Source organism: Physeter macrocephalus, chromosome 9 (assembly GCF_002837175.3).
Source record: "Physeter macrocephalus isolate SW-GA chromosome 9, ASM283717v5, whole genome shotgun sequence".
Lineage (NCBI taxonomy): Eukaryota > Metazoa > Chordata > Mammalia > Artiodactyla > Physeteridae > Physeter > Physeter macrocephalus.
In genome coordinates this window covers 34,083,132-34,098,763 of record NC_041222.1, presented here as the reverse complement: position 1 = coordinate 34,098,763, position 15,632 = coordinate 34,083,132, and the positions used below count along the sequence as shown (strand labels likewise).

The following is a 15,632-nucleotide window of genomic DNA, read 5'->3' as shown; positions in this document are numbered from 1 at the left end:
ACTGTTGTGGCCTCTCCCGTTATGGAGCACAGGCTCCGGACGCACAGGCTCAGCGGCCATGGCTCACGGGCCCAGCCGCTCCGCGACATGTGGCATCTTCCCGGACTGGGGCACGAACCCACGTCCCCTGCATCGGCAGGCGGGCTCTCAACCACTGCGCCACCAGGGAAGCCCCTAAAGTAAATTTTTTAATAGAAATGTAACATACACAGAAAAAGTGCACAAATCAGAAGCACCAATGAATTTTTATAAAGTACATCTGTGGGACCAGATCTTCACTTTCAAAACTTTAAACGTTATCAGCAACCCAGAGCCCTGTCAGTATTCACCACAATCCTACTTACTATCACCATGGATTTATTTCACCTGTTTCAGCTCTTCAAAAATGGAATCACATCATGTAGTAGGCAGCTTCTGAATGAGTCCCAATGACCTTTACGCCCTGGTATTACTGTCTTTGCTATACTCCCCTCTGGAACTAGAGACTTGCTTCTAAATAGAATGTGGCAAAAGTGATGGGATGGCACTTCCAAGATTAGCTGACGAAAGCCCTACCTTGTTCTCTCACTTTCTCCCTCTGATGGGAGACAGCTGCCCTGTTACGAGCTGACCTAGGGAGAGACGTGTGTGGCAAGGAACTAAAGGAGGTCACCACCCCACAGCCAGTGAGGAGCTGAGGCCTTCAGTCCAGAGCTTATTAGGAGTGAATCCTGTCCAGAACCACATAAGTACACTTGGAAGCAGATCCTCCCTCAGCTGAGTTTTCAAATGAGACCACAGCCCCAGCTGACACTTCAATTACAGCCTTGAGGCCGAGGCACCCAGCTAAGCCACACCTGGATTCCTGACCCACAGAAACTGAGACCATAAATGTGTGTTGCTTTAAGCTGCTAAATTTTGTGGTAATGTGTCATGAAGCAATGTATGATATGTACTCCTTTGTATCTGGCTTTTTCCAGTCGACATTAAATTTGTGAGATTCAGCCATATTTTTGTATACAGCAAGAGTTCATTCACTTTCATCGTATTCTATTGTATTGAAGTTACCACAATTTATTTATTCTCCTCTTGGAAGACATTTGGGTTATTTCTAGTTTGGGGCTATATGAATAGTGCTTCTTTGAACACTCTTCTGCACGTCTTTTGGGACACATATGTACACACATCTGCTAAGGATACACTAGGAGTGCAATTGCCAGGTCACAGGCTATGCATCTGTTTAGCTTTCCACAGTACTGCCAGCAGTTTGTAAAGCGCTGATATCAGTTTACTGCTCCACCGGAAGTGCATGGAGTTCCAGATGCTGCACCTCCTCATCAGCTCTCTTTTTCATCTTAGCCATATCGATGGGCATATAGCAGTGTTACATTATGGTTTTAATTTGCATTTCCCTGATTGATTAATGTTTGTTTTAATTAAATTAATTTAATTACTTAACTTTCATTTCCCTCATTAGGATGAGCACCTTCTCAGGTTTTTTGGTTATTTTGGATATTCTTCTTTTTGACATGCCTGTTCAAGTATTGTCCATTTTTCTGTCAAGTTGTCTTTTTCTTATTGGGTTCTGATACAAACTGGAACCAAGGTCTTGTCAGAAACAGATATTGAAAAGAACTGTCATTCTTTGGTTTGTCTTTTCACTCTTCAGTGATTATTTTGTTGATTATTTAGATTGACAATCCATCTGGGATTGATTTTTGTATATGAGTTGACATAAGGGTCAAAATTAATTGTTTCTATATGAAGACTGACACATCACCATTTATTGAAAAAAAAATCCTTTATCCATTGTACTTTCACCTTTGTCATAAACAAAGTGACCATATATATGAGTCACAGTATAAACAAAGTGACCATATATATGAGTCACAGTCCAAACCTTTCTGTTCCATTGCTCTATCTCTATTGTGTCAACACCACATTGTTTTAGTTATCATAGCTTTAATGAGTTTTGTTGTCTGACAGTGTAAGTCCTACAGCTTTGTTCTTGTTTTTCATATCTTACTATTTCTTGGTCCTAAGAATCTCCACATAAAGTTTAGATTCAGCTTGTCAGTTTACACACACACACACACACACACACACACACACACACACACACACACACACACACTCAAGGGATTCTGCTTCTTACTGCACTGAATTTGTAAAAAGTGCGGAGATTTTTTTTTGGTGCGGAGATTATTGATTTTCCTACTGCATTAAATCTGTAGAAAGTGTGGAGATTATTGATTTACAATGTTGAGCCTTGCAATCAATGACTATGATATATCTGTTCATTTATTTAAATACGATTTAATTTCTCTCAATAAAGTTTCTCAGTTTTCTGTGTAGAATTTTTGTAAACTTTTCATTATATTTATTCCTAGGTGTTTGATTTTTTAAAAACACTTCTATCATAAAATAAAAACAGATTCAGGAAACCACATAAGACAAATTTATAGCTTAATATTACAAGGCAAATACCATTTTAACTGACACCCAGGTGAAGAAATAGAACTTTGCCTAAAGCCCCTCCATCTGTCCTGATCCAATTATAATTCCTTTCTTCCCCAAAGTAATCATTTTCCTGACTTTTATAATTGGCTCTTCCTTAAATTTCTTTATAGATGTATCACCCAAGTCTGCCTCCCTAGACAGCATCCTTTAGTTTTGCCCAGTTTTAAATAATGAGTTTTTCTCTTTTAATCTACAGGTTGCTTTTCCATCCTTTTATTGCCCTTCAATTTACCTGCTGACATGTAGTTTCCCACAATATGGGTTTTGCTGAGTACATGTCCATGGTGCAGCTCAACACATTCCTCTGTCCTATTTCCTGCAAAATGGGAAACTGATCAATCCTTTTGGGAAGACTATAGTCTGTGGTGTATTATTTCATCAGGAAGCAGGCAACATCTAGCTCTTCTCCTTTTATGATGTTAGCAGCCCCTGATACTTAGTGTCTAGATCTGTTAACTCATCACAGATTGCAAAATTATGATATTCTAAGTTGATCATTTCTTTTTCATTTATTGGTTGGAATACGTCCATGAAGAGATCTATCTCCTCATCTACAATTTGGTTACACAGTGGTACAGTTCATAGTGGAAAGGCAGGATACAGGCTTGTTTCTTCCCCTACCTCACTACATCACTGCCTTTTTAAAAATCAGTTTTCATTATAATGATTTTTCTCCCAATTATACTCACAAGTTGACTTTTTTTTATATCCATAGAAACCCATGGATTTAAACACAGTTGATGAGTTTCAATTCATTGTAATTATTATCCTTATTGATGCTCAAATTGCTCCATTGTCCACTGAGAACCTCTTTACCTTTGGCTAAGTCCTTCTGAAATAACCCTAGTAGTCTTTGATAACTTTCTTGTTATTTGGTATCACAAGATTTTCCAAGTTCATCTCACACAAATGATCCAGACCTGAAATCAGCTTTCTAGACCACAATCTGGACCCTATGGATGATTTTTGCTATTTTTTTGGTCATTATTTCTAGGCCTAGTCAATGAACAGAGATAGAATGTGTATGTATGTATTTTTGTATGTGTACATGTGCACGTATACACATATATAGTCATATATAATTATATAGTACAGATATACGTTAATATGTATCTATAGATAGACATAGGCCTAACTATCTACATGTGTAATCTAAATATATGTATAAATATATATATCATTAAAATACCTTATTAGTACAGGTAATTCTAATTCAAATTCAGCACTGCAGTTTTTAGTTAACCTCTTCTATATTACTTCTGTATTCCTTTTCTTCCCACCCTGAGAACCCTAGTTCTAAGTTCACAAGGGGTGTTATAATTAGACTATTTCATAATTGTTCATTTGTTCTATTCCATATTACAAAATAGACTCAGGACAGAAATTCTAATATTATGTTTGGTAAACAATACGTTTATTGAAAACAGTTTTAACTTCATTTGGCATTTGTTCAATCTTTCTCTCTCATTTAAAGGACTGACATCTCCATTGCCAGAGCATATTGCCATTATATACTATACTCTCTCCGTTTTAACCTTCATTTAGTTCTAATTCTATAATAACTATATTCTTACTTCTCATCATCGGTTCTTACACTGATTGCCTCTAGTCATTTTGATTGTATGATGCTTATTCTTTGATATATTCTTTCAGGGTTTATGTAATTAAGATACGTTGAGTTCTTGTATGTTGATAACAGGCGGCCTGTCTCCAATTATAAGTGAAAGTTATGTTGGGATTAAAATTCCAAGCTCACTTCTTTTTTTAAGTCTAAAAATTTCTCTAGAATATACTTTGGTGTTGGTTCTTCAGGCTTAATTGTCTCAGGCATGTGATGTACTCTTTCAATATGCAGTTTCTATTATTACTGTTATTATTAGTTCAGAAAAGTTTCTTGAATCATTTTTTTGGTATTTGTTCTGTTTCCTTGCTTTGATTTTCTTCTTTAGGGGCTCCCATCATTTGTATATTTTATTTTATTTTATTTTTTGCCTATGTACAATATTTGTCACATCCTCTTGAATCTTTAACAATTTCTTTTTTTTTAAATTTTAGAATATTCCATAATCTTCACCTACTTTTCATAAGGTGTTATCTGTTATGTTTATTCAATCTTGTTCTTCTCCTGGTTAAGACTTCTTTTGTTCTTTTTTGGGGGGCCCTGTCTCATGGCTTGCAGGATCTTAGTTCCCTGACTGGGGATTGAACCTCAGGCCCCAAGCAGTGAAAGCGCCAAGTCCTAACCACTGGACCACCAGGGAATTCCCAAGACTTCTTTTTTAAATGACTTTTTTTCCCATTCTAATTCATTCCTGGGATCAGTTTCATGTTTGAACATTAAACCAACCTTACATTACTAGAATAAAGCCAATTTGATTGTGATATATTATTGTTTTACATACCATGGATAGAGTTTGTGCTTTTGTTTACACATTTTGCATGCATGTTCAAAAGAGAAACTGGCCTGTGATTCTATTCTTGTAATATTCTTTTTAGTTTTGATCTGAAGCTTATATTGGGCTTATAAAAATTCTGAGCAATATATTCTTTTCTGTTTCCTGGAAGATTTTTATGTAGGATTACCACTATTTCTTCCCTAAATATTTGGAAGAATTTACTTGGAAAGCCATTTATCCCTAGAAATCATTTTCTGTAAAGGTACTTAATTATACAAACAACTTTTTGAGTAGATATAGATTTTTTTAGATATATTTTCTTTCTTGGGTTAGTCTTGTTAGGTTGCATTTTTTAAGAATTTATAATTTTGCATGAATTTTCAAATTTATAAATACAAAATTATCATAATTTTAACAGCTTTATTGGAATGTAATTTACATACCATAATTTCAACGCTTTAATGTATACAGTTCAGTGGTTCTTAGTGTAACCACTAAAAGACTTGTGTAACAATCACAACAATCCAATTTTAGATTTTTGTCCCCCCACAAAAAAACCCATTACACATTAACAAGGTTTTTTCATTCTCCTCAACCCTCTCAGCCCTAGGCAACCACTAATCTACTTTCTGTCTCTATTCTGGGCATTTCATATAAATGGGACCATACAATATGTGGTCTTTTGTGAGTGGCTGCTTTTACTTTACATAATGCTTTCATGGTTCTTCAATGTTGTAACATGGATCAATATTTCATTCTTTTTTATAGCTGAATGCTACTCTATTGTATGGATATTCCACATTTTGTTTATTCATTTATCAGATTGACATTTGAATTATTTCCACCTTTTGTTTTTATAAACATGCTTCTATGAATATTCATGTACAAGCTTTTGTGCAGATAATAAGCTTTTATTTCTCTTAAGTATATATTTAGTAGTGGAACTGCTGGGTCATAGGGTAACTCTATGTTTAACACTTTGAGGAACTGTCCAGCTGTTTTGTTAAATGGCCGCACCATTTTACATTCCCACCAGAATGTATGTGGGTTTAAATCTCTTGTCTTATAGCCTAGCATGTCATCTATGCTGGAAAAGGTTTCACATGTAGTTGAGAAGGATGTGTATTTTACTGTTCAGTTGAGTGTTCTATAGACATTTATTAGATCTTGTTAATTCATAGTGTTGTCCAAGTCTTCTATATCCTTGTTGATCTTCTGCCTAATTGTTCTATCCATTATTGACCGTGGAGTACTGAAGCCTCTACCTAATGTTGTGGAATTATCTATTTCTTCCTTCAATTCTCCATGTATTTTGGTATTTTCTTCTTCCTGTATTTTGGTTTTATTTTATTCAGGGCACATATGTTAATAATTTTTGTATCTTCCCTTTTTTTTAATCATAAAATGTCCCTTTTCATATCTAGTAACTTTTCGTTGTTGTTTTAAAGTCTATTTTTTCTGGTATTAGTATAGCTACTTCAGCATTCTTATGGTTGCTATTTGCATGATTTATATTTTTTCATCCTTTTACTTTGTATACATTAGACCTTTGAATCCAAGGAGTGTCTCCTATAGAAAACACTCTTTTAAACCCAGTTTGACAATATCTGCCTTCTTTTGATTGTACTGTTTAATTCATTTACATTTCATTTTTATTATTATATGGTAGGATTTATTTATGTCTATCATTTTACCTTTTGTTTTCTACATGTCTCATGTTTTTGTTTTCTTGTTATTGTTTTCCTCCATTTTCCTTTTATATTAAATGGATATTTTCTACTGTAACATTTAATTCCTTTAATGATTTTTAACCACATTTTTTGAGTAATGGCTTCTCTAGGGCTTATGTAATACATCTTCTCAGAATCTCTTCAGATTTATACTAACTTTATTCCAGTGAGAAACAGAAACTGTACTTTTATAGAGCTGTATTACTTCCCCTCTTTTTTGTTTTTATTACATTTATATATGTTACATACTTAACAACATATTATTATAATTATTACTTCACACAAGCTTATCTTTTAAAGGAGCTTAGAGAAGAAAGTAGAGCAAATAAATATTTATAGAGTTTGTTGGGTTAATCTATTTATTTACCATTTCTGGTTCTCTTCCTTTCTTCCTGTGGATTCAGGTTATGATCTAGTGTCATTTTTATTCTAATACAGCTTTGTTCTCACTGCCTTCTTTGTGCCATATCATCAAATATATAACATTTCTTTATGTTATATACAGAACAATCCAAATATAATCTTATTGCTTATATACTTACTTTTTAAATTAGTTAAGAGAAGAAAGGAGAAGAAATTTGAAATTACATTATCTTTTATAATTCCCTACACAACTGCTCTAGTCAGCATTTTTTGTTTTGTTTTTATGGCTTGAGTTACTGCCTGCTATCATTTGAAGAACTTCCACTAGTATTTCTTGTGAAGCCCGTTTGCTAACAATGAATTCACCCAGTTTCTGTTTCTGTGTCTGTGTTATGGTACAGTATTGATGATAAGTTGTGGAGTGGTAGGAAAAACTAAAATGTGATGTACTGTATGATGTATGTTTTACTGAAGTGGCTTTGTCAAATTATAATGATTTATGATAGAAATCACATAAAGCTAGCATCACAATTCTCCAAGAATGTTCTGTAGAATGCTGATGTTCATGATGAATATGTGAATCCCAAATCTTTCATTTGTATTGACCTTATCATCATTAATTCTTCTCCCAACAATGCCATAACTATAGTTGAGTTCTAAAGTGTACCTTCCTCTTTTTCCCATAGAAATTGTCCCACAATTTCAAAAAGTTCTCAAAGGTGAAAAAGTTCACATGACGTTTATCACGTTTGCAAATGCCAGTGAAAATGCTAAGGTAACACTGTCCAAAATGCAATATTCTTCTGTGAGAGCACCCAACTTTAAACAAATACACATATCCTATAAATACAACTTAGATCTGTGACATGTTTTGGACAATGAAGTGTGAGCAGACATGATGGCCTTAAATGAGCAACAGAGGCCTTGAATGGGCTTGTACGGTTGGGCTCACCTCTTAAGTTTCAGTGAACTTTGTAAGAAGACAGGGCCTGGGAGCTGTGGCCTCACAGTTGGGCTCCAGAGTAAGATGTGTGGGACAGACCTCAAACTGACCCAAAATATGGAGCAAAAGCAGCCATCTAGAAGTCTAAAAGAGAGCCACTGCAGCTAGCCCATAGGCCCAAGAAAAATAAATTCTTGTTTATGTAACTGAGTTTTCGGGCGATTTGTTCCAAAGCATTATCACAGCAAGAGCTGACTAATACAACATCCTCCAAATCATTGTTATGTAGATGGATGCCACCATGCCTACATGTAAGGCAATTGTGTACTCAAATTTTGAGAATTCTTGAACTCTTGGCGCCTCTCCAACACAATTTACGTGGCTAAAGTTTCCCCAAATAAGTTCACTAATGTACCACAAAGATCTCCCTAAACTTTTATTAAATGTAATTCAAAGTTCTTTCTATTCATTTTCTGCTTCTACATAGTTAAAATGCTTTTGATGAATCTAAAAGGATGGAAAATGTAACGAAACATCTTTGTAGATAGCTGTTATTCACAAAGGAAAATTACAAACAAAATAGGCATTTCACTGAGTGTAGAGCACTGATGCCCTGAGTGCCTCTAAATGCTAACTGAACAAAGGCACTTAATAAATATTGAATTCTGCTCTCTCCACTTGAGAGGGAGAGCAAGCTATTCTCAAGTGGTGGAGGGATGCTCTTAGCAGCCTTTTGCAACACTCTGTGAGCTTGGACACTGCGTAGCTATGAAGAAACCTTTTGTCTAAGGAAACTAACTAAAGAAACTTGAAAGTGGAAAAAGAGAGAAAGAATGAGAGATACACTTCTCATGGTGACTCATTCACTTATTCGTTCATTTACCAAATATTTAGTATATGTATAATACTGTGCTGAGAACTGCACAGAACATAGAGATGTACATCTGTTCTCAGGGAGGTTAGACACCAGAGAGGGAGATAAGATGTAGATGCCTTATGGCAGTTCCACATATGTCTTGTTAAACTGTTTACAAGTTCAGGGGAGAGAAGGGATCCATATCTTGCTTGGATTCTCAGTGAAGTTTTCCCAGAGAAGGAGGTGTAAAATAGATTGACTAGAAAAAAAAATTAATGTAATAGGTAGATATGAAAGGGAGCAAAGATGCAGAGACAATTAGATCCAGTTATTTTTTTAAAAGTCTAGAAAGTGAAATTAAAGCCAAATTATGGAGGGTCTTGAATGTCAATCGTAAGAGTTTGGCTGTATTGTGTTGGCAATGGGTGTCATGGACGGTTTAGAACAGGGCAATGGCATAACCCAAGAACCTTAGGAGGTGTAATAGAGGTTGTAGGGAGGAAGATAGGAAGACATGCTATTCTCCGAAGCAATCATTGTAATCCAGGTATAAAATAATAAATGGTAGAACTGGAGTAATGGCAACACAGACGGAAGGGAGGAGTATGAGAGACCCTATAAAAAAAAACTGTCAGGGCTTGGTCATTGATTGGATACATTCATTTATCCATTTAACAAAGGTTATCAGTAACTGTGCTAGTCACTGGTGATGCAAGAGTAAGCAAAACAGACATGATTTCTTCCTCTTGGACCATATGGTAAACACCTATCTAAAACTGGATGTGAAATGTGATGAAGGCTATAAGCAAGAGGTACCTGGTGTTATGTGAGGTATGATAGGGGGATCTGATGAGTTGAGTAGCTAAGGGGATACTCTCTTGACAAAGTGACACATGAGAAGAGATGAGAAGGATGAGGAGGCATCAATCAGTTGCAAACTAAACAGAAGGACATTTCCTGCAGAGGGGCAGCATGGGGCAATGTGCCATTATAAGTATGCAGGCCTGAAAGGAGGCCACTGTGGGCTGGATGATTGAGAATGAAAGGAAGGAAGTGCAAGACGAGGCTGCAGAGATCATGCTCCACCATGCCCAGGGGATGCCCTGCCCTGCAGACTAGTCTACCCAGAGTGCCAGTGCACAACAAGATGAGAAGCTTGCTCTAGAATGCAAGTCAACACACTGCTTCTTTCATCGAGAAAGTCTTGCCTGTTAAACTAAACAGTATATATCTAGTGGAGGTATGATTTACATTCTGAAGCAAGCGCCTTATCTTACAGAACGGCAACAGTTCTCAACCGGCAGCCAGCCTGGGACTCCACATTTTAGACCACTGTGAGGAGGTCTGTCTTTATCCTAAGAGCAAGGGAAAGTCACAGAAGGATTTGAAGAGGAGGTGGTGGCGGCTGTGTCATGGAACATGGATTGGAAGGCAGCCAGAGTTAGCAGAAAGAAGATGAGGAAGTGTGTGTCTGAACCCTTACTTTCCTGGTGAAATAAGAGGTATCCTCTTCAGGTGAGAGAGCAAGGACATACAACAGAGTCTAGTGGGACATGAAAAGAGTGGAGAAAGAGCCATTGTTAACAGCCATAAGTAAGGGAGTAGAAAAAAGAAATGGGGACCACATGTCAGTTAAAATAAGACAGCCTATGTTGTTGACATAGCTCTGTGACTGGATCTAACAAACGCACTGCTCTGAAAGCAGGTCCAGAGAAGATGAATGTTAGAGATGAACAGAATGCATCTGCAGTGAGGTTCCATGGGAAGGTAAAATGGCTTGGCAGTCTGGATATAATGTTGTCGTGATGGACCAGCAGTCAACTACAGGGAATCAGAGGTAAAATGATACACTGTTTTCTAGTCAAACTTACACTCACCAGAACCCTGAAGGAGGAGAGTCCGCGTCTTGTACTGCCCAGTAGCCATGTCCCTCCCAGGTCAGGTACCTGCAGGGAAGCCATTCTTGAGCCAGGCATGGATCTGGCTTGTCAGAGGATCCCAGAGGTGCTGTGGGGAGGCAGCTGTTGCTCACCATGTTCAGGGAAGCTAGAACACACCAGATGCTGAAAGGAGAACCAAAGCCACTATTAAGCCATAACTAAATGCAAGGAGGGAAGAGATGATCAGGCAAGCCTTGATTGCCAGACAGAAAATAGGGAAGCTCGAGGAAAACACATTTTAAATTAATATGTTAGATGATTAATTAATATGATGAAGCTTCCCTGAAGTTAATCTGTAGGCAGTAGCCACAAGGTGCTAGTTATGACTTACATGGAGAATAGATGAGAAAGTTCCAGTAGTCATTAATCAGCACTTCCTCTGTACCAACACTGTGCTAGGCATAGGGAATGTAAGGATGAATGAGACACCACCCCTGCCTTCAAAGGGCTTATAGTCTATGGAAGGAAAACTATCTAAAAAGATGCTTATCATCAGAGACACTAAGTATTATGATACAGGGATGTCAGGGAGCAGAGTAGTGAGGCACTAAACAAGCAGGGGAGGAGAGATGAGGATCAGGGAAAGGCCTCCCAGGGAAGCTGTCCCCCAACCTGAGGCTGGGAAACAGGCAGGTGTCAGCTTTCTGAAGAGCAAGCAGAAGAGGAGGGTCTTAAGTAAAGAAGCAGCATCTGTAAAGGCCAGGGCAGGAATGATAGAACATCAGAAACTACAAGCTGGTCCACATGTCTAGAGAAGACATTCAGGAACAAGTGTAGCCAGAAGTTAAGACAAAAGAGGTAGTCAAATCTTGAAGGAGCTTATATGCCAAGCTAAGGAACACAGATCTGATGCTGAGGACAGTGAGAAATATGCGGCTTTCCAGGAGGCAGTTTGATGTATGGAGAGAGTTATCTTTGTTAAAAGACATCACCCTGGAGGGTGAAGTTAAGCCTGAACAGGAAATAAGATCACCTAGAGAAACTGTGAAATGTCCGAGGGGGTGGACACTGAGGATGGGAACCTAAAGAACACTTACATTTAAACTGGGTAAGCAAGAGACACCCAAGAGTGAGACTGAGAAGAAGGAATTAGAGAGGGATAAAAAAATCAAGTGGCTTGATGGAAAACACAGAAGAGGGAGCTTTAAAAAGACAGGAGACAACTACATTAAGTGATGCTGGAGGCTAAAGAAAAATGGATGTAGCGACACAGAAATCATACTGACAAGGATTCCCACTCTCACCACTTACATTCAACATAGTTTTGGAAGTCCCAGCCGCAGCAATCAGAGAAGAAAAAGAAATAAAAGGAATCCAAATAGGAAAGGAAGAAGTAAAACTGTCCCTATTTGCAGATGATTGGAAAGGAAGAAGTAAAACTGTCCCTGTTTGCAGATGCCATGATACTACACAAAGAAAATCCCAAAGAGCCACCAGAAAACTACTAGAGCTCAACAATGAATTTGGTGAAGTTGCAGGATACAAAATGAACACTCAGAACTCTGTGGAACTTCTATACACTAACAATGAACTATCAGAAAGAGAAATTAAGGAAACAATCCCACTTACCATTGCATCAAAAAGAATAAAATACCTAGGAATAAACCTACCTAAGGAGGCAAAAGACCTGAACTCCAAAAACTATAAGACACTGATAAAAGAAATTGAAGGTAACACAAGCAGATGGAAAGATATTCCATGTTCTTGGATTGGAAGAATCAATAGTGTTAAAATGACCATACTACCCAAGGCGATCTATAGAGTCAATGCAATCCTTATCAAAATGCCAATGGCATTTTTCACAGAACTAGAACAAAAAAAAATTTTAATTTGTATGGAAGCACCAGAGACCCTGAATAGCCAAAACAATCTTGAGAAAGAAGAACAGAGCTGGAGGAACCACACGCTTTGACTTCAGACTATACTACAAAGCTACAGTTATCCAAACAGTATGGTCCTGGCACAAAAACAGAAATATAGATCAATGGAACAGGATAGAAAGCCCAGAAATAAAGCCATGCAATTATGCCAATCTATGACAAAGAGGGCAAGATTATGCAATGGAGAAAAGACAGTCTCTTCAATAAGTGGTGCTGGGAAAACTGGACAGCTACATGTAAAAGAATGAAATTAGAACATTCTCTAACACCACATACAAAAATAAACTCAAAATGGATTAAAGAGCTAAATGTAAGACTGGATACTATAAAACTCTTAGAAGATAACATAGGCAGAACACTCTTTGACATAAACACAGCAATATTTTTTTGGATCCATTTCCTAAAGTAAAGGAAATAAAAGCAAAAATAAACAAATGGGACCTAATTAAACTTAAAAGCTTTTGCAAGCAAAGGAAATGATCAACAAAATGAAAAGACTACCTACTGAATGGGAGAAAATATTTGTAATGGATATGACCAATAAGAGATTAATATCCAACATATATAAACAGCTCATAAAACTCAACATCAAAAAGACTAACAGCCCGATTATAAAATGGGCAGGAGAACTGAATCGACATTTTTCCAAAGAGGAAATGCAGATGGCCAACAGGCACATGAAAAGATGCTCAACATTGCTAATCATCAGGTAAATGTAAATCAAAACGACACTGGGGTATCACCTCACTCCTGTCAGATGGCTATCACCAAAAAGAGCACAAACAACAAATGTTGGCAAGGATGTAGAGAAAAGGGAACCCTGGTACACTGTTGGTAGGAATGTAAATTGGTGCAGTCACTGTGGAAAACAGTATGGAGGGTTCTCAAAAAATAAAAATAGAACTACCATATGACCCTGCAACTCCACTCCTGGGTATATATCTGAAAAAAACAAAAACACTAATTTGAAAAGATACATGTACCCCAGTATTCGTAGCAGCATTATTTACAATTGCCAAGATATGGAAGCAACCTAAGTGTCCATCAAGAGATGAATGGATAAAGAAGATGTGGTACATGTAACCAAGGGCATACTATTCAGCCATAAAAAAGAACGAAATTTTGCCATTTGCAGCAACATAGATGGACTTGGAGGGCATTATGCCAAGTGAAATAAGTCAAACAAAAACAAATACTGTATGATATCACCTATGTATGGAATCTAAAAAATACAACAAACTAGTGAATATAACAAAAAAGAGGGAGACTCACAGGTATAGAGAACAAACTAATGGTTGCCAGTGTGGAGGGGGAGGAGGGGGCAATACAGGGGTGGGGAAGTGAGAGATATAAACTACTGGGTGTAAGATAGGCTCAAGGATGTATTGTACAACACAGGGAATATAGCCAATATTTTGTAATAACTGTATGTAAAGTAACCTTTAAAGATTGTATAAAATTTTTTTAAAAAAGAAATCATACTGAAAATTGGAAACAATTTAAATGTCCATCAACAGAAAAATACACATATAAATTATTGTATTTCCCTACATGGGAATATTACATAGCGAGGAAAGTACATGAACTAAACAGATCTTTATGTGTCAGCATGGATGAACCTAGCAAAGATAACACTAAATAAAGCAAGTAACAAGGGAAAACATAGTAGAATACTATATGCTGTTTAAGAATACCTAAAAATATAGCATAAATCTAAAGACATTCATAGCAGTGATGGAGACCAAGTTCAGAAAAGTGGTTACCCAGGGTCAGCTGGGGAGTGGCTGTGTTTGGGAAAGTGGTCACACCAGACTCTTCAACAGGAATGGTAATGTTTCACTTCACACGCTGGCTGGAGGACGGAGAAGTGTCTGCGATGTTATAATGTGAGCACACTGCATGTGAAAGCCATTGCTGACCACATCTAGGGGATCTGATGCGCGGGAGATGGTAGTGGGTGGAGGCATTCAGAAGGTGGTGGTAGAAGAGGAACGTTGTACACGTAACGCCTAAGGCCTGACTAGAGGACGACCGCTGTTCTAGACACTGGATACACATCCAACTTCTATGGCCAATGTTAAAAGACAAACTAAGGCATATTTAAAATTTTCAGACTTTATTTGAGCAAAAATAGATTCAATTCAGGTACCACCAAACTGGAAGTGGTGAGGAGCACTCCAGCCACAGGAGCTGCAGAGATTTTTATTTTAAAAGGGCAGAAGCAAAGCAAGGAAATTACTGACTTGCTATAGCTTTAAAGCCTAGTTGGTGGTTTGTGACTCGTTGTCCTTAGCGGTTTTCGTAATCCTGAGGCATTTACAGGCTTAGATTTTGGTTGGTTTACGTAGGCTGCCACATCACTAGTCTAATGGCCTCCGTGCAGGGTTAATTTATTAACACCAATTGTCTGAGTTCTTCCTCTTACTTAGTTACTTCACTTCCTACGCCTCAGTTTCTCTTTTGTAAAGTGGATATTCAGTAGTAAATTCTCTGTGGAGTTGTTAGGAAAATTGAATGATTTCATACTGAAACAGTGCTTAAAATAATGCCTAGGAGACAGAAAGTACTAGTTACCAAAGTTAGCCATCATTATCAGTACAAAACAAAGTGATTATTAGTAACCATGATCATGTCCTGAAGGCATGGAACACGTGACCATTTGCCAACCACCTCGTCAAGTCAGCAGAAACTACAGAAATTAAGAGCTCTCCGCAGAAATTTACACACCCGTGCACGAGGTAAGGGACCACAGGCAGACATTCACTCAGCCTTTCATGTGTCCCTCACGGAGTGCACGCTCTCTCCTGGGCGGGGCGAGCACAGACACTTATCGGGAGTTTAACTACTTTTAAAATGCACTGATACAACCATATCTCACTTTTATTTGGATCAGTCAGTAAACGCCTTCTGGAAACCCCCAATTCTCCAAACCACCTACTTCTCGCACGGCCTTAGTCTCGAAGCTCCCTCCCCTGCTCCTCAGGCCGGGTCCCCATGGGAGGCGGGGCTGCGTGCTGACGCACGG

At 37.7% G+C, this 15,632-nt stretch overlaps 1 long non-coding RNA gene across 2 annotated transcripts in view; it reads right to left on the bottom strand.

Moving 5' to 3' along the window:
- Nucleotides 1-15,612, bottom strand: part of LOC114486926 (uncharacterized) — a 22,414-nt gene extending 6,802 nt beyond the window's left edge. The window contains exons 1-2 of one of the 2 annotated variants that reach the window (XR_003681368.2): nucleotides 15,546-15,612; nucleotides 10,665-10,850 (exon numbers count right to left, since the gene is read on the bottom strand). This is a non-coding gene — a long non-coding RNA (uncharacterized lncRNA). Of the gene's footprint in view, nucleotides 1-10,664; nucleotides 10,851-15,485 lie in introns of both variants that reach the window. The other variant, XR_008618153.1, reaches the window with a different exon arrangement.
- Between the last annotated feature and the right edge of the window lie 20 nt (nucleotides 15,613-15,632).